General features: G+C 32.5%; 1 long non-coding RNA gene across 1 annotated transcript; it reads left to right on the forward strand.

The window, feature by feature from the left end:
• Positions 1-23,437: 23,437 nt before the first annotated feature.
• LOC145012882 (uncharacterized) lies at positions 23,438-26,261 on the forward strand. Its single transcript, XR_013664707.1, has 3 exons — positions 23,438-24,709; positions 24,842-24,904; positions 26,177-26,261. It is a non-coding gene; the product is annotated as an uncharacterized LOC145012882 (long non-coding RNA).

The raw sequence follows: 26,261 nt of genomic DNA on the forward strand, positions 1-26,261 counted from the left end.
AGTCGATGTATCTATCTCGTATACAAAAGCAACCAACAACAATCTATCCAAAAAGCTTGATGATTGGCCAAGTCAATGAATTTATAAATCGGGAATGTTAAAAAATTGCACTTTGTATTTTTTTGGTGTGCATGAAAAGGCAACATACTTTTATTTTATTTTTTTGTCATCGGGTAATAGGAAAGGGCAATTTACTTTCATTTTATTAACCACAAAGCAGTAGGAAGACGATTCACACAATGAGAAAATCTAGAAAAAACATCGGATCATATAATATTAGCATTGTTCTCTGCAACATGTGAGTTATACAGTCATCCACAACGATAATAAAAAAAATGTTAAATGGTGAATATGAATAATTCCCAAATTTTACCTGGTGAACACATAGCTATGATGAAGCCTTCCAATGGTTGGTTTGGTTTGATTAGTTTTACTGCTATCAATCAGTTGGGCTCAAACTTGATCACTCCACTTCTAAATGTTATTCTGACATTTATTGGCATAAACCACCGATAAAAATAACAACACCACATTAAATATTTATACCAAACACTTTTTTAACTTATTGACATTTTAAAAAACCAATAAGTTAATATGTCATCTTAAAAAGCACTCCCAAACACCCCCTAAAGATTAACACCGAAATGATGTCTTGAATAGAATTTGCAAACAATAAACACAATTCACACTTATTTTTCTAGTTCATTTGTTAGTTTCCACCTAAATTCAAATTCATTTCTAAAAAGTATTAGGTAGAATGATTTAACCATAGCATTGGATTCTTGGATGGGGTTTAACATGTATGTTTGATGATGAAAAAGAAAAAATCACCTTGTTAAGTGAGTTATGCGTGGCATTGGGAGTAGATTGAGGAAATCAATAGCCATGAAAGTTCTGATTTAACTTATAATTAACACCTATAATATCGGCACTGATGCCTCCAAAAAGCCCCCGTAACAAAATGCGTCTTCTTCATGGTGATCATAAAAAACTACCCTCTGACCATGGGTGCTCCTTGCAGCCGACACAATTGAGGGAGTGAAATACATGTCTGAGGTCACCCACGTGCAATCAAACATGAAAAAAATATATATGACTTTGCTGTAATCAATTGAACATAAGTATTGGTAATTTTATTGAAACCTGGGTTCACATGAAGATCTTGAAATTTAAAACTTGAAATTAATTATTTCCCTTGAACTGATGATTTCAACCCTAACATTTAGTAACTTGAAAAAGTATATAAATAATCTACCAAGAAAACCCCACATAAATAATCTACAAAAATGACTGATATATTGCCACATTAGTGTATGCAACCGATCAAATATTAAACGCATGTGAAAGAAATAGAGATAAATTATCTTACTTCTTGCTTGTCGTTAATCCAAAAGTCTTGATCTTCTATCGCCTTACCCAGCAAATCGACTTATACCTGTTGGCATAGTTGTGGAAGATGGTGTCAACAACAATAATAGATAAATATTTTGATCAGGCTTCACGAAATCATAGCAAATCATATCATAAATAAATTTATACTTACATGATATACTACTCCACTTCGGTTCCTGACTCAAATGGCTTGAGTATTACCTGGGATTTGAGCATAGAAAAACCTTGCCTAATCTTTTGATTAATTCTCAAAAAGTGTCAAAATTCCTAGTCGTGCCTACAGTTTCTTCACCTATGTCTCTACAGAAAACACCCATCATTCTATATAAGCAAGAATTAAACGTGAAAAAATAACCACTGGAAAAAATTAGAAATTTAATTATTCTAGAAATCTACAGAAATTTATGAAATCATAAACACAAAATACAAAAACAGAGTCAAAGAGATACTCAACAATCTTCTCGTAGTCCAAAAGAGGAGTCAATATAAAAAACATCGAGAGCGAGTGCATGAAAATGGGATAACATGGTATTAAGAGAAATACGTACGTATAAAGAAAGTAAATGATTTGAACAAATCGGTAGAGTTGAGTAGGCGGTTGATTTCCATAACTAAGAAGCAAAAAATCAAAGATAGCACACGAACTCCTAAACATTGAAACCGTAAGTCGACATGAGAGTGATCGATAACATATCTGAAAGACAAATTTTAATCAGATCCTAAATTTCAAGTTCCAATGATCGAATTTAATCGATAAATACAGAAAATAAAGTCGTCCAAAGAACAAACCACAAATGAATACATGAAATCACAAATGAATATACCTGTTCTCGCGTTCTCAACCTTTTAGGTGTTCTCATTTGATCATTTCCCTATATATATATATATATATATATATATATATATATATATATATATATATACTAGGTAAGTTTGAGGGTCGTGCTTAGCACGGCCCATGAAACGTAATTTGGGTATTTCTTAGCATAATCCAAGTACACTATTAAAGCTAAATATATGAAAATTATGTACATATTAAGAAGAAAAACAAAAAGTGCTAAGCCATAATAGGATATGTTTTTCAGTGTGCAACAAGTTCTTGTTTTTCTTGTGATATGTATCAAATTGAAGCATCATTAAGCTTTAAGAAGCGACACTACTTACAACATATATATTTTCATTTATATCCATTTGGGATACATGTTAGTGGAGTATAAATCTAGTTTTCGAAAACATGGTGGACTCTTAGCACATGCATCCATGTGGCTGGTATTTTCAACCTCACCGACTGTTGTTGGCATGTCATTAGTATCACTTGAGAAGATATCAGCATGTGTCGACACCTCCTATATATATTAAGTTTATTATGATTACATACTCCATAAAAAAGAAATTAGGGTCCGTCTGTATTTGTACAATGTCGATTAACACGGGTTAAAATGATTAATGACATCTGTTTGGATAAAGGTTTGTACGCATAAGATCTTTTTCTTTTTTGAATGAATAAACAATCAGAATGAGACTACTAAAATACCATTTTATGCTTACATTTCAAAAAAAAAAATTACAATATTCATCGGTTAACAATAATTATTAATTTAAACATGAGAGGCGTTTCGAGGAAAAAGAATAAGCAAAAAGAGGTAAAAGGTTAGTGTCATAAAACAATATTGCCCTGTGGAGTAACCTCGTTCAATGTTTGATTTTAGCATTAACCCTTAATATACACATACAAGAACCCATTGGCAGCATAAAAAATGCAGGGCACCAACCTGAGCCTTTGTTGCAGAACGCAATGATGGCATATTTGTAATTAACAACACAAACATTGAGCATTTTAGGCATTGCACTCACGCACCGGGGAAATAAAACTTATAGCGTAGACCTTTCCTAATCTGCAACTAAGAAATTCATTACCAAAACCTGATATATAGTAACCAAAATAAAAAAAAATTACGTGGTATATAAGATTCAGCACTCACAGAAACATCAGGAGGATCATGGTAACCAATCAGAAGTTCAAATACACAGTTTTGTCCATTATGACAAGCCTGGAGGGAGAAAAAAATTAAGAATCTGCTAACAAAATGTCAAAAGTTAAACATGATTATGTATTACTTTTGTGATAAAAGCATAGGGTTGAGGGACTTTCAACAACACCATCATAATTGTTAAGTTTCAAATGTAGTTCAAGAAGGTTGAGTAACTCAGGTGAACTTAAAACTGTGATCATCATCCTCTTTCAGATGATCCCATTTGGGCACAAACAGGTAGCAATCTAATTGGTATTGCTATAATAGGTTTGATGAATTCTAAAACCATTTTTATTAAACAAAGAAAATGGCATCAACATAATGGCTAGAATATGTACATGATGAAATCAATGTGTTCCAAGTGATAGTATCCATATTTTTCTTATAAAAGAGCTTCTTTCATATGATTAATTCTCTGGTGTGATAACTGATATGTATATATATGCTATGTCCAGTGGCGGAGCTTCGATCTTTCATTTGGGGGGCCGAAAATATAATTTGTATAAAAATTGGTGAACAGGGGGGCCATAGTCAAAATTTTATATTTTTGGGCCTTATATGTATAAATCTTAAAGTATAAGGACTATTTCCGCCAAAAAATCAGGGGGGCCACAGCCCCCCCTAGCCTTATATAAGATCCGCCCTTGGCTCTGTCATCGAACTCTTGTGGGCACAACCAGGAAGAGACCAAAATTTGTAATTAAACCGGACAATTTGACAAAAAAAATACCTCCGGTTGTTTTTTGTCATGTTTTGAGCTATCAGTACTTGTGGCTTTCACATAAAAAAAATCACATTGATAAAACAAACTTTTACATAAAGAATCGGTGGAAAACAAAACTTCGAAATCATGAACAATATAAAACAAAAGAATGGTAGGATTATTTGTTCTTGGGCCTATGGGGCACAATCTGATGGTATATCTTTTCTGTAAATTAACATCACAAGTATTTTGCGTCATTATTAATAGGTATTTAATTTTGAATTATCTTGAAATCAAAAATCAAGAAATTCCAGGAGAGAAAAACACTTTATCTATCTTCGAGGAAGAAAGAACGAGAAGGATGTGAGGTGTTGTTAGGTTTTAAAAAAACCATTTTGTCTCTTTGTCTTCAACTCAGACAGACAGTAGGAATGGGAAGAAAAAATATAATGCCACTCCTTCGTTAGAGGGCCTGGGAAAGACGACAAACATTCTTTGCTCTTCGCAAAAACAATTCATTTTAGGGATACTGGCAATTACGCCCGTTGTTTCCATCTAGGCTTTTGAAATTAATAACGAAACAAAACCTAATCAGGTGGCATATTGATCCAGAAGTACAAAAAAAAAACGTAAGGAAAAAAAAACTAAAAATGACATAATCAAAACACCTTTTCTCTTAACGGAGGAGGACTTTCAATTTTTGATAACGAAGATTAGGGTTCTGAGTTCTGACATTGCCAATTGTTGATGCAGGAGGAAGGAGATGAATTAACCACCAACCAATCAAACTCTAGAGAAGAATTGGGGTTACAAGGAGAGCCCAACATGAAGCGGTGTTGATCCACTTGAAGGAACATGATGTCTTTACAAGAGCGTCAGTACCCATCAATCAACCTCAATGGATTCATGAAACCCACTCATTTAAGACTCCTTCAAGCTTTAACTGCTTCCAAAAAGTTAGAGTTGTTGGGGATGAACCGGTACGTGTGGTGAAATGGTTAATCCAAGGGTATTTCGAAATGCAGAAGGTGACACGGTAAAGAGGAAGCGACGACGTAAACCGTTGAATCTTACCGATAATAGCGTCGTTTGGAAGATGGGTTACACGTGGAGATATTAGAGACGCGTAAATTAGTTCTAGGCGGCACGAGAAAATTAGTTAATTGTAACAACTAATTAAACTTGAAAGCAAATTAGGGTTCCTGTGATAATATACCTGTAGAAGGTAACGGAAGAAAGAAAAGTTGATCCGTTCTTCTTTGATTCCGATTTCCAGATATTTGAACGTATGTCGAATTGCAAAAGGAAGACCTAATCTGAAAGTCGATTAAATTTCTCGAAGTAGGGAAACATTTGCAATTTTTGTTGAACACGGGAAGCAAGTAAAGCAAAATTTGAATCCAAAATTACATACCTGCAAAGCCAGAGTGCCTCCCAGCGGGTGTGTGTATCCAATTTATGGATGTCCTTGTTGAAACGTTGAGTGAAGTGGACGTATTTGGAAACGTAGAAATATTGTAGAAGAGAAAAATGGTTTATATAGAAGGGGAGGCGTTGAAGGAGAAACGACAATAATGGGATTGGATCGACGTAATGGTAAGTTGCATTGTTTGAGGGTTAGAATAGCTCGATTTGGTTTTAGACGGCCTGACATGCAAACCGTCGGAGAGTACATGGACAATTTCAAGAGAAAAGACAAATTACACGAAGCGGACACATGAGTCTTTTGAATTGACGTTGATGTTCATGGTGTCATTTTATATGAACAGACACGTTATTTTGAATCGACTTTAATACTAATGGTGTCGTTTAGGAGGTAGATTACGTGGCGAAAAAGAAAACCTGTGAATTAGATTCTAGCGGCTGGAGAAAAATAGGACTTATATATATATATATATATATATATATATATATATATATATATATATATATATACTAGAAAAGTCTGAGGCCCGTGCTAAGCATGATCCACAAAAAGTAATTTGGGTAATTTTTTCATGTTGTATGATGTATATTAGCTAGGTGGATTTTCAACATAAAATGCTTGATTTAGATATGAAAATGAAAGTATATTCTTTTAATCGCAAGAGCATTACTATGATTGGTAATCAATTGTAAGTACATTGTTATATTAGGGTTAAATTATAAGTTCAATGCTATTACATGAAAAAAATATTGTACAATGCCAATAGTAATATAAAAAGTGAAGTATGTTATTCCTTGTAATTTACTATGTTTAGTATATTGCTGAGAAATATCTTTAATTTTTATTTATTTATTTATTTGGCATTCAACATAATTCGTAAAAAAATATGTATCTTTGCAGGCATATCAATCACATACTGATTCATAATGAATATAATAATGGAATGTGTGATATTATGCAAAAAGAATATGACAATAGACCAACTAATATACGAAAATAAGTATTACATGACCAAAAATAGGCCCATGTCATGCATAAAGTAATTTATATTGTAATAAACAAACAAATTAGGATTTAATGAAATAAAAACTAACCAATATCATTAATAAATGAGCATAATGTTTTCTAATTGTTAGTGTCACAAAGTGATGGTCTAGTTAAAATAACGTCTGATGTTCAAAGCCAAAAAAAGAAACATATCATAATCAAATTCAATAACCAACATATAATTCTAATAACATGCATTGCTAAGTTATTCGATACTAAGAAATTCCATAGAAATCACAACTAAATTTCAAACATATATCAATGAACTCTGAATCATTTATAACTTTGTAGCCTCCAATTCTGTTCTTATTTGAGCATTCTATGTTTAAAGACATCTAACAACGGTTTTGCTCTGTTTAATTTCCCATTAGCTTTCCTCACAACACTCTCCATCTCTGGAAGCCTCTTCACAGTAGGATCTTCAGTAGCCACCTTCCCTTGTTTCAAATGTTGTGTTAGCAAAAAAATGTTCACTTTCATCTAGTCTCCCTCGTTCACTGTCAATGATTAAAAATTCAGGGAAGTGTGCAAAATGGTATTCAACACATCCAGTCCACACGGTTGAAATTAAAAAAAAAAAAGTGGGATCTAATGATGTCCCACAATTGAGAACCATATATGACGCCAATAAATGGCATCACAAAAAATTGGGTAAGTTCAGAAATCAAAGTGACAGTTGAAATTATCTCGAAGGAAAAAAGAAAGCCTAAAAATTTGAGGACAATAGATTTTTAGATAATACAACGAAATCATCCATTAACATTATTGTAAACCCTAAATCATAATCAAGAATCAACTTTCATATGGAGGAAAGTTAATGTGTATTCAAGAATTACTTTAGAACATGAACAGAAAAACACCTTTCATATGGAGGCAAGCTAATGTGAGAGAACTCACGTATAATCTTAGCATGTGAAGTCGCAGAAGCGTCTAACCGAAACAAACTACATCAATGTGATATTGGAACTAAATCAAGACTACATGAAATAGAAACATCAGTATATCATGCAATCTTCATAGTTTTCATTAACTTTCAATGATGGAAATGAAAGTTTTGCAAATGAAATCTGTACATTAAATGCAATTATTGAAACATCAATTGACCCTGAATATCCACCGAAGATGTGGATAAAATGAAATTTATAATGTTCTTATTTATTGCTTCAATTTTCTTTGATTTAGTAATTGCATCTGGTTAACATACTCCAACAAAAATTAGTAATTACATCTCATTTATTGCTTCAGTATTGTTTGATTTAGTAATTGTTTCGGATGTTGTACTTTTATGAAGGTATAGAACATCTAACAACTAAACATCATTTCTAATTACCTCAAAAATACATATAAATACTAAATCAACCATAGATCAATAATTCCATAATTGTGGAAAAATAAGATCCGAGGAAAAAGAACCAAATTTATTCAAAGCCCTATAATGAAATAAACTAAAATCAAAGTTGAATCCAACCTGTGCCAGGGGATCGTGATGCGATAAATGGTGATCGGTGTTAGGGTTAGAGAGTGGGAGGAGAAAGGGATTAGAGAGAAATTATTCATGACGATCCAAACGAAAATAGAACAACAAAGAATGAGAGAAGAGAAGCGGTTATCTATTGGGTAACATAAATAAAATCGCAGAAAGGGAGTAATCAATTGTCACATGTTATGGACCTTTATTGAAGAGAGAGTTGAAGCGATTGTGTGAAGAATTTCCAGCGACTTGATGGAAGGTGTTTATCACCGTGACAAATATCGTAATCATTCAGAAACATTTTGTGCCAATTGCAAGGATTAAGGTAAAGCTTGTTGTGAAGCAAGAACGATTATATGGTAGGAAATTGAAGACACATAAAATTGATGTTGCCCTGGTATGAGATGAGAAGGGGAGATCGTCTGGAGGGGAATTAGAGAATTATCTCTTGAAGAAATTTCATAGTTCATTGGGGAACATCGGCGGTAACGATTGGCAATGAAACGGTGAACCGGATACGACACAGTAGAACATGAGCCATTGTGAATCGACGTTGGTGTCAATGGAATCGTTTCACAACGCAGTTGACGTGGCGTCCAATAAAGCCTGTAAATTTGATTTTGCTGGTAGGAGAATAAAAGGGCTTTTATATATATATATATATATATATATATATATATATATATATATATATATATACATACTAGAAAATCTGAGGTTCGTGCTAAGCACGACCCATGGAAGGTATTTTGGGTATTTCTTTTACTGTTATCTACATATATTTGGGTAATGAGAAAAAAATTGGAAGTACAACTCCGTAAATGATTTTGAATGTACAATAGATGAATAGGTATAAGAAAATGGAAGTCTATTGTTATAGTCAACTAATAAATGAAAGCCCATTGCAATTTCATCATATGATTTTGTCACCTTATGGAAAACCTATTAGCATCATTTATAGTAAGGGGAGAAGAGATCTGTTTTATAAATATCTGACAAAGATGGTAATATACACGTACTTGCAACTACAGATGGGTCTCAAGTTTTTGCATGAAACTGTACTTTGCTTTAAATGGCCTAATGTGTGCTTCTAACATGCTCATGAAAGGTGACAAATCTACATTAACATTGTCGTTCGTTAGTTCCTTTTCCACCGGTTCACCCCAATCTCTTATACCTCCTGGCAAAGATCCTTTTGACTAATCCTCTACATGATGTTGACTTCCACATCTAGTGGTCATATCCAATTGGAGTCCAACTATGGTGAGTATGTTACGTGGTTCGGAGAACCAAGTTTGAAGTGACATCTGACGTAAGTCAGAAGACTGAAGTTAATGCAATCATTGGTATTGCACTCGTTGTTCATAAAGTTGTAGCTAGAAATGCTACATGCTGAAATGCGATTATATCACATTAGAATATGAAGGAAGGTATATTCCATTCTGGAATTTAACTTTAAAAAGACCGAGTCTAAGCATTGCATCATGCGATGAGAGGTCAGTAGAGCACGACCCATTGGTCTGTTACAATAGGAACTCTACCACTTTAAGTAGGAAAAGTAATTTGATGGAACCTTTTGTATTACATCACAAGCGTAGTATGCTTGAAAAATAAGTTTATCATCATGAAAGGGATTACAAAAAAATATGCACTTATGAATAGGAAGCACTTGTATTATTCTAACCTTTGTTTCAAAAAAACCCCACTCCCCACAGCAATAGAAGTCATAGATTGTATTATTCTTTACAAAAATACTTCCAGATCACCTTCCCCAATCCAGTTACTAAATGAAGGCATACACAAATTAACAATTAAAACTTTAAGACAAATAATTTTGAGATAATGTACCATAAAAAGAAATAACTATTATTACAAACCGTTGAACTTTCCATCATCAAAAGCCAATGTGCATTATGTTTCCTGTTGAATGATATATATAGACCATATTAAAAAATTTAACTTTTTTTGTTTAAAAAGGAAGAATAGCAAGGATATACTCAACTGTAACCATTAAAACTGCTATATGTAACCATTAAAACAGATAGCAGAACAAATTGATCCCTCAACTTTTCCCAAACTTCATCAAGAAGTAAACAAAAACTTTGAAATTAGATGTTCAAAGTTAGGTTTATGTCTAAATTCAATTTTGTTGTTGATTAAAAAATTAAATATCATTCATTGAATATGCATGTTGTTAGTTTATAGTATTTTGTCAAACGGTTGATATGCATGCCATATTACCATGTATTGATATTCAATATCACAAACAACATAAAACTCGCAAACAATTATTTTATCACGAAAAGATAGTAATACCTAATAAGTAATAACTATAATTGTAGATAGGATCGTACTGACTGTAACACAAACCATTGTACAAAGAAACACATATGAAATCAACCTCAGATTAAGGCCCTTAAACGTAAACAAAATCTTTGAAACCTAAAAGACATATTGGACCACATACCTTTATTTTTCCATCAACCATTGGAATCTAAATTTTGTTTGAAATCGGTTCTACATTGAAAAGACGGAAGAATAGTGGAGAAATTGCAATGAATATCAGTGTTAGGATGACTGTTAATTACCGTAAGCAGGGAAGAGCATTGACTCGGTGCATAATTCCTGATGGCAAGAAAGTGATGGTAGGAGGCGATTGGCAGAGAACTTCATAACAGGGAAAGAAAATTAAAAAACAAACGAAACCTAATTAGATGGAAAATGAAACCCAACAGTAGAAAGAAGCATAAAAAAAACTAAATATGATATAATCAAAGCCACCTTTATCTTAATGGACGGTTGTGAAATGTTGATGACCGTAAATTAGGGTTCCGACAACTGCCAATTGTTGATGCAGAACGAGGGAGATGAATGTTTCATATGTGAAACTCTGAACGAAGTATTGCGGTTAGAAAAACGGAACCCGTGTATAAATGCAGAGGGTGTCTGTGTTTCTTGGCAATGAGTCCATAATGAAGCCATATGGATAGACTTTGAAGGAATATGACGTCTTTAACAAAGCGACACTACCCATAGAACCTCAATGGTTTCCGACATAAAATTGGCCATATGTACTCTTTGAAGACCCTTTGGGGGCGTAAGGGGAAAAGACGAACCTAAAATGATCAAAGATATAGAGTAATGTAATTATGCAAGATAACGGAAGATATTTGTGTTTCCGTCCGGAAGATCAAGCGGATACGACATGAGGCGTTGTGAATCGACATTGTTGTCATTCACATTTTTCAAAAGGCGACAGAGGGAAAGGGGTGTCGCTGACTATATGGAGAAAGCGATACGTTATATGCAAGGTTAGAAAACACCAGTTATGGTACGTTACGTTGTTACAAGGGTTAGGATACGTGGCATCAAACAAACCCTATAGTTTTGGTGTAGAAGGAAGGAGAAAAACAAGGTTTTCATATATAGTAATGATATATATATATATATATATATATATATATATATATATATATATATATATATATATATATATATACATACATACTAGCCGTTCACCCGCGTCAAGCGACGGGTGCGAACAGTTTTTTCATAAATTAGTTTCTAAAGACAATTATTTCTTCTGCACAAATGGTTTACTACATCTAAGCAATTATAAATAAGAGTTATGTTAGCAGAAATCAAATCAATAAGAATTTGAAACTAAAATATGGGATTCTTTACAAATATACTAACACATGATTGATTATACATTATTAATCATGCAAGATTTTTTTATATACTAAATTTGATGTATAGACTTCATTGTTGTTGAATTGTTCGTTAAGGTTCACTAATAATTTTTTATATGCCACATAAAGTTGGCTAGGCGAGTGGTTAGTTTCGAAATTATTTCTATTTGGAAACATGTTATATTTCAAAGAACACATTATTTTTGATTATTTGTTTCCTTTCGGTGTTTATTTTTCATTTGGAAATCTCCATTTTTATTTTTGATTAAAAATAAATGTTTTTTGTTTAAATGCACATTGTTGATTACAAACCCGATTTGATCATTGTTTTTTCAATATAGTTATGGTTTATACAAACTTAGATGTTTTGACTATAACCGTCAACCAGTATCACCATATTGATATCTTAACAAAGACTTCATGATCGCTTAATGTGGTAAGTATTCTAGAAAAACAACAAAACTGAAAGAGAATGAAGGTTGTGCGGAGTGGTCTTGGCAACCAGTCGGTATTAGTCTACTTGGTATTTGGCACACCGCGCCATGAGTGCAACATGGAAAAAATGACAACTCTATTCGACAACTTATTGCCGAGCATTCTTCCTGGTTACCCGTTTGACTTTTTGACCAACCAATCACAATGACTTTATTTTTTATTTTATTTTTTTTTTCAATTTTTTTATCATGGCGAAAATGGAAACCTACGCCCTATAAATGACAAAATTTTGAAACAATGTAGCAAATTCTAAGTAGCAACTATGTGGATCATGACAAACTTGACACCACTCCCTCGGCCTAATAGAAGAAGAAATATTTGACATGAAAACCTTGCATCTATCTTTGGTCAAATAATTTTTTAAAAACTGTTTATGGTGATGATAATACATGCAACTCCAGATAACATCTACATCTAAAGGATGTTCAATACATATTTTCAAATTCCACATGAAAAAATTTATTCGAAAAAAGAAAAAAAAAATTACAAAAAAAACAATTAACTAAATTATAACAAAAGTAGATTAATTTCTAAAATGCAGTTTAATATGCTAAAGTATTTTGGATTTTTCTTTATTTTTAGTTTCGTTGCACTATAAGAAAAAGAACAATAATACGATGCTATAAAATTTAAATGAATCCAAAAAAGTAAGGCTATAATAAACAAAAGAAAAATGCATTGCAATTCCCATTTGGTCCTAATTACAAAAAAACCTAAATAGGAATTAATATATTTATGCTATAAAATTTACATGAATCCAAAAAATTTAAGGCTGTAATAAACAAAAGAAAAGTGCAGTGCAATTCTCACTTGTTTCTAATTACAAAACACCTAAATAAGAACATTGTTACAAAATGGAAATGAACATACATCAGAAATCCAATATACGAATGTGTTGCCTTTGTTTCAAACTACCTTGATCCATTGCTAAATTGAGTTGATTTTTAAGAACACAATGTGTTGATAAGAACAAATTTAGCAAAGGAAAATAGATAATTTATTAACATCAAATTACTATTCAATAACAATCAAAAGGGATTTACATTTAACAAATATTTTATTGGACCTTGCAATATGGTGATAAGTTAGCTAGTGTTTCATACTCCGTTATAGCAACTTGTCAACACTTCATTAACCTTCTTGTGTAGTATTTACAAATACGGAGAGATAAATAGAGATCCAGTTATAAAATACTTATTTTTAATAACTTTTGTTGAGGCTCCTTTGAGAATTAAAATTGAATTCATCTTCTTATGAAGGACTATTGGGTAAACATCATATAGAAAAAATTAAAAAAACAATAATTTCTTGTCTTTTCCTTTTATTTAAACATGATTTACCAATTAAGAATGCACACATAAGAAAAAAACATGTGAAATAGTAGACGCCTTAGATGGTGGTTGGCAAATTCTTTTGTCAACAACCTGTATTGAAAGCCATACATATGAAATAATACCTCCGAGATGTACAAACTTACATGAGAGCCTATAACCAATGAAGCATCATGAATCATCCTCTTTAACAATTTATTGAAAAAAATGGATGATGTTATAACATTGCAAAGAAACTCTAGGATCCTAAAATAATAGAAATGAACTTTAACCAATCAATTTGGTTTCCATCTCCTTTTCAAACTATTTTCAAATGAAATAATAGAAATGAACTTTAACAAAAATATATGTAATTTTTTATAAACTTGAGAATTGGAGTAAACATGTATACCTTCATCCTCACTTAAACTTTCAGTTTGAGGATTTCGCTCAACAAATAGAATGCAAAAGACATCTACAAGTCCCTTTTCTATGAACCACAATGATTTCCTGTAAAAAAATCAACAAAAAGTAAGTACTATAATAATTCAATATGTTTTACATATATCAATTTTAGATCTCAAAGAAGATGTCAAAATGGAATGCATTTCTAACCACTTCTAATTTATCGAGCTATTTATCCACCAAAAGAGCCCTTCCAGCTACAAACTATCATCGACATTAAGCTCTCAACCCCGGCTTTTTACCATCCCCTAGACATTTTATCAAACACTTGTTGAGCACCATCAATATAATCTATCAACCTCATAATCACTAACTTATTTAATGCATAATATATCATTTAATCTAACGAAATTCAATTGTACTATTTAATTAAATATGTAAACCAGAATAAACTGTAAATTTCAGATAAATTAATCTAAACCCAACTTACCCATTAATCAAATCGGCACATGAATAATTTAGGTAGCTAATTTTTTTTGTTTGCTTTAAGTTCAAAATTAGGATAATCCCCACTTTAAGTACTCATTCCATCAAATAAAAATAAAATATCAAACCTGGTAAATCAAAGAAAGCGAGGTTCATTTTTGGTGATTAGGTCTTTGTGGAGAAATTCATCGGGTTTAAGTAAGAAAAATATATAACTTGCAATTTCTTCAACAATGAAAAGAGAAGAGAGAGAGAGAGAAAAGAGACAACTTACCTAGATTTAACCAAAGCAAGCAATAGAGAGAACCATATAGTTCAGAGAATAAGAGGCCCTATACAAATCCAGTTCTTTGTCTTCTTCATCATCTTGATGAACTGGCTGCTTGTTGAAGACCTGCAATCAGTAGAGTAAAAGAAAGTTATGGGATATGAGATTGAGAAATACTGAGCCTCTATATAACGCCCGTAAAATCCGGGCTAGTCAATTTAGAGATAATAGGGGTCGAAAACGACTTTTCGACAAAAGATAATGAAGAAGTTATGAGATTTTAATGGATCAATCCTGTCCTGGTCTGTTAAAAATATAACTTTAAAAATAAAGTCAAAATTAGCCGATAGAGTCTAAACGAAAGTTGTAGAGTATGTCTCCACCTACGCATGGATATAAATAACGTCAAAAACGGAGTTCGTATGAACGAGTTACAAATTATAATAGCATATTTACGTATTAAAAATAAAGTATAAATCATATATATGTACACATAATATACATATGTATATATCATTAGAAAGGTATCGACGATGCGGTCATTATAAGACTAATGTTGAGTTCTTTCGACATTAGGTTAGTACAAATATCGTTAAATCTATTTTAAAGGGGTGTTTAGTTGTTTATATAACTATAAGGTCATTAAGTAATTATGGAGGGTAGTTTTTGAAAATTCAATTAGTATACATAAGAGCCTCTAGCTCTCATATTTCTTGTACCATTCTCTTGATTCAAGAGTCTTTCTCTTCTTATCCCATGAACATTTCGGTCCCTCGTGATTCGACTTCTCTTTCTGTAGTTTTAGTATAGTAAGGTAAGCGCCGAAGCGTTGCACGAATCTTTCTTAGAAAGATTCAGCGACGAAGTTCCGCCTTAGCAGAGCCCGACTCCTAGCTAAAACCCCCTTGTAAGTAAGTTATGCTTACCCTATTTTAATATAGCTTATATTTAAAATTATTATTGTTATTATGAACTTATAATAAATATTTGAGCTATTATTATATAAGTGTCATTATAATATATTTTTAACTACTCGCGGTATGGGGAATCCGGTTTAAACGGCAACATAGGATTGTTGGATTTCAGAAGTGCTATATGCCAAAATGGTCATGCCCTCTGGTGTTTTATGTCTACCCCTGTCTGTACATAGTGGTTGGAAAGTATTGTTTAAATGCTTATATAATAATAATAATAATAATAATAATAATAATAATAATAATAATAATAATAATAATAATTAGTCACGGTAAATATTAGACTAAAATCTAGTGGTAATAATACTAGGTTTTGTCGAAGGAAATTATTTAGCGCTGTCCGAGTACCGAGTCACCACCTTCTCATGTGAGTGCATAGTTACTTTCATCTTACACATAGATATGAAGTATTTTATATAAATTACGTGCTATGTGTGCATATTATCTGAATACTTGCTGTCTATGTTGGATGAACGATTTTATACATGTTTTGAATGATTTAAATTGTATATGTATTCTATATCTACAATAATGTTTGGGTAAAACATGGGTAGATGTAATAGATGGAGTATGAGTTGGATGATGAGTTGAGAGGTGAAATAGACCGTGAGGTGAGGATGAGAGGTGGACGATGTGAGAAGCCTTTTTCCCAAATGATGGCCCCGTCATTCAACAGAGTATGGATGACAACCACGGACTATTCTAGACAGTCCAGTGGAACACTAGCAGACTCGCAACCTGTAGGTGTTGTGAACGATGTGTTCACCCGGTGTACTCTAAACCTTGGCGACCACGCAGACTTGGTGCCTAAACCTTGGCGATCATGCAGACTTGATGCCTAAACCCTGGCGACTATGTAGACTTAGTGCCCGTTGTGTAAACCTTGGCGATCATGCAGACTTGATGCCTAACCCCTGACGACTATGCAGACTTAGTGCCTGTTGTGTAAACTGTGGCAACGATGGACTTCGTGACGATTCCTTAGGAATAAATGAATGAGGAATAATTGATTCTTAGGGTAGATCCTTAAGAGTAAAGAAGATAATGGGGATGGGTAATTGGGTTGATCGTTTAATGTTTAAACATAATAATTATATTATTGTGGTTTGAAAATCCTATGTACTCACCAGGTTTTCTAACCCGACCCACTCAGTTTATTTGTATCACAGGTGTCGATATGAAGTTACATTACACTGAGAGATTTAAAAGAGATGTAGATCACCAGTGATAATGAATGTAAGTTTTTTTTATGCTTATATTTCTGTATTGACGATGACATCCCAAATGTTTTAAAATGAATAAAAATATTTTTCTTCGGAAATGCTTTGATAGCGTATTTTTCATGTTTTACTGGGAACAAATTCCGCAACATTTTTATTAGAAGAGGTACTCTGATTTTTATAAAGCATAAACAAAATCGGTCTTTTCTGGCCGAGTAAATGGGGATGTCACAGTTGGTATCAGACCATTAGTTTAAGCGAACTAGGAATTTGTAGGAAATTTCTAGACTTAAACTTAGAATGCTAAGCGATGACTGTGAGATGAGTGTCTGCTATAATTTAGACACGAGCACTAGTTTATTTTAGGAAAGATGCCTAAAATGTTTTATGTGCTAAATGATTTATGTTATAGCTATAAAGATGCCTTCTATGCTGTTATTTGTTTGGATCTATGGTCTGTTGCCGACCGGATCTGGAAACCTTATGTGTTCAGGATTCTATACGTATGATTACGATATTAGAACTAGCATGTAACATTTCGGTGTGACAAGGAGATTTATACGTCTATCGTAAATAAAATCTTTCCTATCTTAAATTCTCATTTCGGTACACCGAACGTCTGCTTGGGTGTACAAAACAAGAGGAAGATGACAACCTGAGCCTAAGAATGTGATGGGTCATACATCGGTCGTTACGCCTGCACTCGAACCTATCACAATGGCAGAAGTTCACGAAGTGATGCAAACCATGATAAACTAGGAGAATAGAGGAAATGAGTTGGCTTACGATATTGAATGATACATATCGGAAGATATCATAAGAGAGGTATCTTGCCTTTAGAATACATCTGATAAAATAGCAGTACGTTTATAAAAGTAGGGTACATCTGAATGTACACATTTGATTGGCGGGATGATAGAATGATTGGTGTAATTCCTAAAATTTTCCTATCATCTGGAATGCCCATCACCAACCGAGTTGAAGCAGAATTGATGATTGAAGATATGCATGGAAGAAGTCCTAATAGAGTCTAGGGAAATTTTTATGATTATTTGGACACACTCGTATGTGTTAAATTGTTTTGTGATTTTAGGACTTGGGGACTACGAGACAATACTTGGGACGAGTATGAGTCGGTGTGAAAGGTAGTAGATGCATATACTACCGGAAGCATAAGACTCATGCTTGGATCGGGGAAAGTCACAAGGTTACCAACAAGCTAGTAATTGATTCCGTTTTGTTCATGTATGTCATTACCATTGTTTCGGTAATGACTAAGAATATGATTTTTATTCCGATCCTAGTGGTCATATCAATTTGACTCCAACTACACTGAGTATGTTATGTGGTTCAGAGAATCAAGTTCGAGGTAGCATCTGACTTAAGATGAAAGATTGAAATGAAAAGCGATCAGTAGAGGTATCGTGAAAAGTTGCTTGTAGCTAGAAATGCTACCTTTTAAGATGTGGTTAGAACATGAAGGAAGGTATAGTATGTTCTGGAATTTGATTCTAAAAGACCTGAGTCCAAGCGATGCATCATACGATGAGAGATCATTAGAACATGACCCATCAGTCTATTATGATAATCGAAGGAAGAAACTTATCTCAAGTTTGTTAAAAAAGGAGTCTCCAATAAAGATCGAGATTATGACATGAAGATCATGATTGGAAGTCTAACATGAGATAGAAAGCGGGTCCAAGATCGGGCACCGCCTACAGTCAGGAAGTCTTAGAGTTAGATACTCACTCGAAGAAACATAAAAGTTACAGTTATTACTTAGAATGAAGAGATAACGTATGGAGTCATCATGTGAGTCCTATTTCATTGATGATTCCGGGACGTAATCATCTTAAAGGGGAGATAATTGTAACGCCCGTAGATCCGGGCTAGTCAATTTAGAGATAATAGGGGTCGAAAACGACTTCTCGACAAAAGATTATTTAGAATAAATAATCTTAACAAGGTTGTAGAATATGTCTCAAGGGTTCCATACATATAAAAAGCGCCGAAATCCGAGTTATAACGAAGAAGTTATGACCCGTCGAGGTTTAGCGACGGAACCGGCACGGCACCGCAAAGACGTAAATAGCGAATTTATGATAAAGAGACTTTTAGCCTTAGTAATCTAAATGAATGTCATACAATATGTTAACCTGAGAGCGTTCATAAAAAGAATGCTCAAATCTGACTTCGTATGAAGAAGTTATGATTTTTCGAAGTTTCGGCTTAGCGGTGTACAACCCGAAGTTCGAGTATTAGATCGAGCGGTTTTTAACCGACACAACCTAAACGAGAAATGAAGATCTTGTTATTAGTAGCGTAACGATAAAAAGACAGATGAAAATGGACATCAGATGAAGAAGTTATGAGATTTTAACGGATCAATCCTGTCCCGGTCTGTTAAAAATATAACTTTAAAAATAAAGTCAAAATTAGCCGACGGAGTCTAAACAAAGTTGTAGAGTACGTCTCCACCTACGCGTGGAGATAAATAACGTCAAAAACGGAGTTCGTATGAACGAGTTACAAATTATAATAGCATATTTACGTATTAAAATAAAGTATAAATTATATATATGTACACATAATATACATATGTATATATCATTAGAAAGGTATCGATGATGCGGTCATTATAAGACTAATGTTGAGTTCTTTCGACATTAGGTTAGTACAAATATCGTTAAATCTATTTAAAATAGTATTATAAAGGGATGTTTAGTTGTTTATATAACTATAAGGTCATTAAGTAATTATGGAGGGTAGTTTTTGAAAATTCAATTAGTATACATAAGAGCCTCTAGCTCTCATATTTCTTATACCATTCTTTTGATTCAAGAGTCTTTCTCTTCTTATCCCCCAAGCATTTCGGTCCCTCGTGATTCGACTTCTCCATCTGTAGTTTTAGTATAGTAAGGTGAGCGCCGAAGCGTTGCACGAATCTTTCTTAGAAAGATTCAGCGACGAAGTTCTGCCCTAGCAGAGTCTGACTCCTAGCTAAAACCCCCTTGTAAGTAAGTTATGCTTACCCTATTTTAATATAGCTTATATTTAAAATTAGTATTGATATTATGAACTTATAATAAATATTCGAGCTATTATTATATAAGTGTCGTTATAATATATTTTTAACTACTCGCGGTACGGGGAATCCGGTTTAAACGACAACATAGGATTGTTGGATTTCAGAAGTGCTATATACCAAAATGGTCCTGCCCTCTGGTGTTTTATGTCTGCCCCTGTCTGTACATAGTGATTGGAAAGTATTGTTTAAACGCTTATATAATAATAATAATAAGACTAATAATTAGTCACGGTAAATATTAGACTAAAATCTAGTGGTAATAATACTAGGTTTTGTCGAAACAAATTATTTTAAAGTAAAGGAAGCGATGTCCGAGTACCGAGTCACCACCTTCTCATGTGAGTGCATAGTTACTTTCATCTTACACATAGATATGAAGTATTTTATATAAATTACGTCCTATGTGTTCATATTATCTGAATACTTGTTGTCTATGTTAGATGAACGATTTTATACATGTTTTGAATGATTTAAACTGTATATGTATTTTATATCTACGATAATGTTGGGGTAAAACATGGGTAGATGTAATTGATGGAGTATGAGTTGGATGATGAGTTGAGAGGTGAAATAGACCGTGAGGTGAGGATGAGAGGTGGACGATGTGAGAAGCCTTTTTTTCAAATGATGGCCCCGTCATTCAACAGAGTATGGATGACAACCACGGACTATTCTAGACAGTCCAGTGGAACACTAGCAGACTCGCAACCTGTAGGTGTTGTGAACGATGTGTTCACCCGGTGTACTCTAAACCTTGGTGACCATGCAGACTTGGTGCCTAAACCTTAGCGATCATGCAGACTTGATGCCTAAACCCTGGCGACTATGTAGACTTAGTGCCCGTTGTGTAAACCTTGGCGATCATGCAGACTTGATGCCTAACCCCTGACGACTATGCAGACTTAGTGCCTGTTGTGTAAACCGTGGCAACGATGGACTTCGTGACGATTCCTTAGGAATAAATGAATGAGGAATAGTTGATTCTTAGGGTAGATCCTTAAGAGTAAAGAAGATAATGGGGATGGGTAATTGGGTTGATCGTTTAATGTTTAAACATAATAATTATATTATTGTGGTTTGAAAATCCTATGTACTCACCAGGTTTTCTAACCTGACCCACTCAGTTTATTTGTATCACAGGTGTTGATATGAAGTTACATTACACTGAGAGATTTAAAAGAGATGTAGATCACTAGTGATAATGAATGTAAGTTCTGTTTATGCTTATATTTCTGTATTGACGATGACATCCCAAATGTTTTAAAATGAATAAAAATATTTTTCTTCGGAAATGCTTTGATAGTGTATTTTTCATGTTTTACTAGGAACAAATTCCGTAACATTTTTATTAAAAGAGGTACTCTGATTTTTATAAAGCATAAACAAAATCGGTTTTTCTGGCCGAGAAAATGGGGATGTCACACTCTAAAGCCTTAGAAAAAAAAATCAAACAACATCATTAGAAAACATGAACCTTTTAGTGCACAAATTATAAACAAGAAAGAGCTTTGACTAACCTTTGTTCACTACTTGGAGACACGATTGGTGATGATACATCTAGGGCTCTGTTGAAGCAGCAACGTCGATAAAGTATCAATTATATTGGGGGAGTTTACGTTCACCAAAACCCTAAAAATACGATGAGAGAAAGTATGATGAGAATGGATTTTGGATTAAGTGGTGGAGGCATTCAAATGCAGTGAAGTGTGGTTAATGTTGTGGAGAATGAGGGAATTCAAGGGCGGTGAGGCACAATATATAGGGAAGCAAGCGAGATTCTTAGAGATAAGTGCTGAGATTTGGCTAACTGGAATTCAAAATTTAAAGTGATAAACGAATAGGAGAAATAGGCGAAATAAAGGGGAGGGGGCTGAAATAAAGGGATAAGAGCTCTTATCTGACTTTTTCTATGGTTGACCGATTTTGTAATGCATAAAGTTTTTGTATATTATGCTTTCAGTGTTGTACCTCTTAAAATTAATAAAAACATAGTAAATGCTTATTAAGGTGTATATATATATATATATATATATATATATATATATATATATATATGTAAAAGGTCATTTGAGAATCTATAGTTTTCCGAGAACCCGAGAACTAAAAGAGGAACGCTAGATAAAAAATTTTAACAACCTAGATCGAAGATGACATGTTTGTAATTAAGAACAATTTTAATAGTAACTTAGACTTCTAAAATAAAATCGAAGGGGTATATTTGACAAAAAAAATATAATTCTCTAATAACTGTTTTAATTAATTTAAGAAATCAGTTCTTTTATTATTCAAACATCGACTCTCTCTCTCTCTCTCTCGTTTTTATCACCATTGCTCCGTCTTCAAGACGATGGCGCCTCCACCTGGCATCGACAAGAGATCGAGATAGATCCTCCAGCCTCCCTCCCTTCTCCGTTAACCATTGATTGTTCATCATTAATCGAAAGATAGTGATTCAACTCGTGGACCACAAATGCACGCCTAGCTAGGAATCGATTTCTGCAAAATCCGTTCTTCGAAATCGATTGTTGATAGAGCTTTGGTACCGATTTTCTACTCATGATATCAATCAGTTAGGGCTTAAATCATTGAAGGTATCCTAAAATCGATTCTACCTGTGGATTATTATGAAAGTAATTTTCTTCTAATCGATTGAATTTTTAGTCTTTGCTCGATTCCTAATATTCAATTCATAATCCTCGTCTCTATTTTTCATCCTTAGATTCAAATCACAGTCAAATTATGACTTGACGTGTTGAAGATCGATAGGAGCCGCCTAGAATCCATCGCTGTCTCCGCTCATCCATCGATATATATCTCTTTCTTTCTCTTTATATATATATATATATATATATATATATATATATATATATATATATATATATATATATATATATATATATATATATATATATATATAGGAGGGTTCATGCGAAAATGCAAATAATTTGCAAAAACAAGAAAAACCTATGATATTATATCACCTCAACATTATATTTTGGAAAATAATTCATCCAAACTTTGAAATACATGATGATAATCGATGATAGATGATAAACTGTTTCATATTAGCAAAGTATGATTTTTAACATTTTTATTATGAAAACATGAATTTAAAAATGATTAAAGACGTGAAAAAAATATAATTATAAAAACCGTCTTTAAATCTATATTACCATAACACCATCCAATTCAAACTTACTATCTTTAATTTATTGCTAATAAAATTATTTTTTTATAGTACATGTGTTTAATTTTCATAAGATAAAATCTGTTTTCGCGTTTTCGCAGGATATTTATATTTTCGCATGAACTTACTTCTATATATATATATATATATATATATATATATATATATATATATATATATATATATATATATATATATATATATGTATATTCAACCGCTAACGGTTCTCAAATGGTTTTATCATTTTTAATTTCCGATCTGAGTTTGTTGATATTCATTACCAATCCATGTTGACTTGTTGAGTTTTCTCTTAAAGTACAATCGAAATCGTTCTTTTAATATGCTTCGATTTCTCATAGTGGATAATATTTGCTTTTTATTGGCATGTTCTAGTCAATTAGTTGCTATGATTGAGTGATCTGGTTCTTAATTATGTGAGACATTGTGAAGAACTTACATCTTTTAAAGTACTAACTCTTGTTAGATTGAATTTGGATAACTCGAAATAGCAAGTTTTTTATCTAATGTGTTTGCAAGGGCAATGACAAAAGATTCACCTGGAATGGGTGTATTACCACGAGATGGAACGAATTTGAGCATGAACATTTCAAATCATGAACCTAAAAACTGGTCATTTTTTGATAAATTAGCAGGTAATGAATTCAGAAACAAGGATGATCATGTTTCTCTTATCGATCAAGTCAATCTTGTGTTTTTATAAAGAAGAAGCTTCCATGGTCCACAAGGATGATCACACTTCCATTGAAGATGAAGAACAGTCAACATCTTTGCAATCGAGTTACAATCCTTCATAGGTGGAAGCCAATAAGGAGATACAACTTGAATATTTAACAGAAAACATGAGAGTTCCATATTCAGAGTATGTGGTAGTTTTTATTTTGTTATTATTCGTGGCGTTTGACTTGTTGACTTTTCTATAAACACTTTGCTCTATTTTCAGTATACATATTCTAGAGAATATCAAGAGCAATGCCTTATGTTAACATGGTCTAGAAAACAAAGTGTTCAGGTATAATTTGATTTCAATTGTCATATAGCAATAAAAAGTTACTTTAAAAAAATTGTGATAATTATGTCTTGTAGGGAGATAGAGATTCAGTAATTTCACATATAACCAAGATGCTTGAATTAGTAAAGTTTTTGACTACTCAGGCTAGTCATAATTAACTTATTATTTAAATATATATTTCTTTTTATATGATTTCATGGATGTGTAGGAACGTGTTTATGAAGGAGATTAACCCTTCCTTTTCTATGCTATATTTCAGAGCTTTATGGTTCTCAAGGTGAAGAGAATAATACTACATTATAAATGTGTAATTGTCTAAGATTATAATTTCAATAAACTTTTAGGGTGGCCTTAGTAAAGGATACAAGAGTTATATATCAGATAAAGGACTGTCTGATGAAATTTATAGAGAAAATGAAATTGGACTATTTTGAGTTCAAGGCTCTAGACCTGAAAATAGGCAATCAGTTCAAGTTGATCTGGTAAGTTCAAATCTTTACAAAATTGCATAAATATAATAACCTTGTTCATCTGATTGGGATATAAAAAATGTTATCTTAAATCACCCCAAAATATATAATACAATATTTTTTCTTTTGTTTTTGATTGATCAGGTTGCAGTTTCCTTGAACTCCTCTTACTGTTTCACGCTAAATTACAGTTCGCCTTTTCTGCTTGTATGTAGTAATTTACAATTAGTGTGCATGTGATGATTTGAATCTACCAATTATGCTTATTTTAACTTTTTTTATTGGATGCTTTACCACTTCTTCACTAGGTATAATGGTTAACTTCAATTCTTTTTGTTCACAACATAACTTTTGAGCATTTGACTTACATGTGATTCACATGTAAATCACAAGTGAATTACATGTAATTCACATATGAATTACGTGTGATTCACATGTAAATCACAAGTGGATTACATGTGATTCACATTTAAATCACATGTAATTTACATATGAATTACATGTGATTCACATGTAATTCACATATGAATTACATGTGATGCACATGTAAATCACAAGTGAATTATTTTTGTTTACAACATAACAACTTTTGAATTTTTTTGTTCATATATGAATTTACAAGTTAACCATTATGTATAATGGTTAACTTGAGTTCTTTTTGTTCACAACATAACAATTTTTGAGCATTTGACTTACATGTGATTCACATGTAAATCACAAGTGAATTGCATGTGATTCACATGTAAATCGCATGTAATTCACATATGAATGACATGTAATTCGTATGTAAATCACAAGTGAATTACATGTGATTCACATATGAATTACGTGTTATTCACATGTAAATCACAAGTGAATTAAATGTGATTCACATGTAAATCACATGTAATTCACATATGAATTACATGTGATTAACATGTAATTCACATATGAATTACATGTGATTCACATGTAAATCACAATTGAATTATTTTTGTTCACAACATAACAACTTTTGAATTCTTTTTTGTTCACATATGAATTTATTATTTTTCTTCATTATTTATAATGGTTAACCTGAATTCTTTTTGTTCACAACATAACAACTTTTGAGCATTTGAATTACATGTGATTCACATGTAAATCACATATAATTCACATATGAATTACATGTAATTTACATGTAAATCACAAATGAATAACGTATGAATTACATCTTATTCACATGTGAATTAAATGTGATTCATATGTAAATCATATGAATTATGTCTATATGCACAAATACATTTTGTATGAGTTTTCTTCGTTAACTATTTTTTTAAATATTTCTTATGAATTTAACATTTGAATTTTAAAAGATACAATCACATGTGAATATCACATTATATAATCACATGTGAATCTTAAATCATATGATCACATGTGAATCTTACATGATATATAGATATACAATTTTGTGAGTGTTTTTGCATTAATCAAAAAAATTTATTTTTCTTGTAGATTTGGAAGAATTTGTGGAAAATATTGAAGAGGTCAAAAGTGATAAATTGAAGAAAATATGGAAATTTTGACACGAAGACATGAA

This window comes from Lactuca saligna, chromosome 8, assembly GCF_052625555.1.
Source record: "Lactuca saligna cultivar CGN05327 chromosome 8, ASM5262555v1, whole genome shotgun sequence".
NCBI classification, from domain to species: Eukaryota; Viridiplantae; Streptophyta; class Magnoliopsida; order Asterales; family Asteraceae; genus Lactuca; species Lactuca saligna.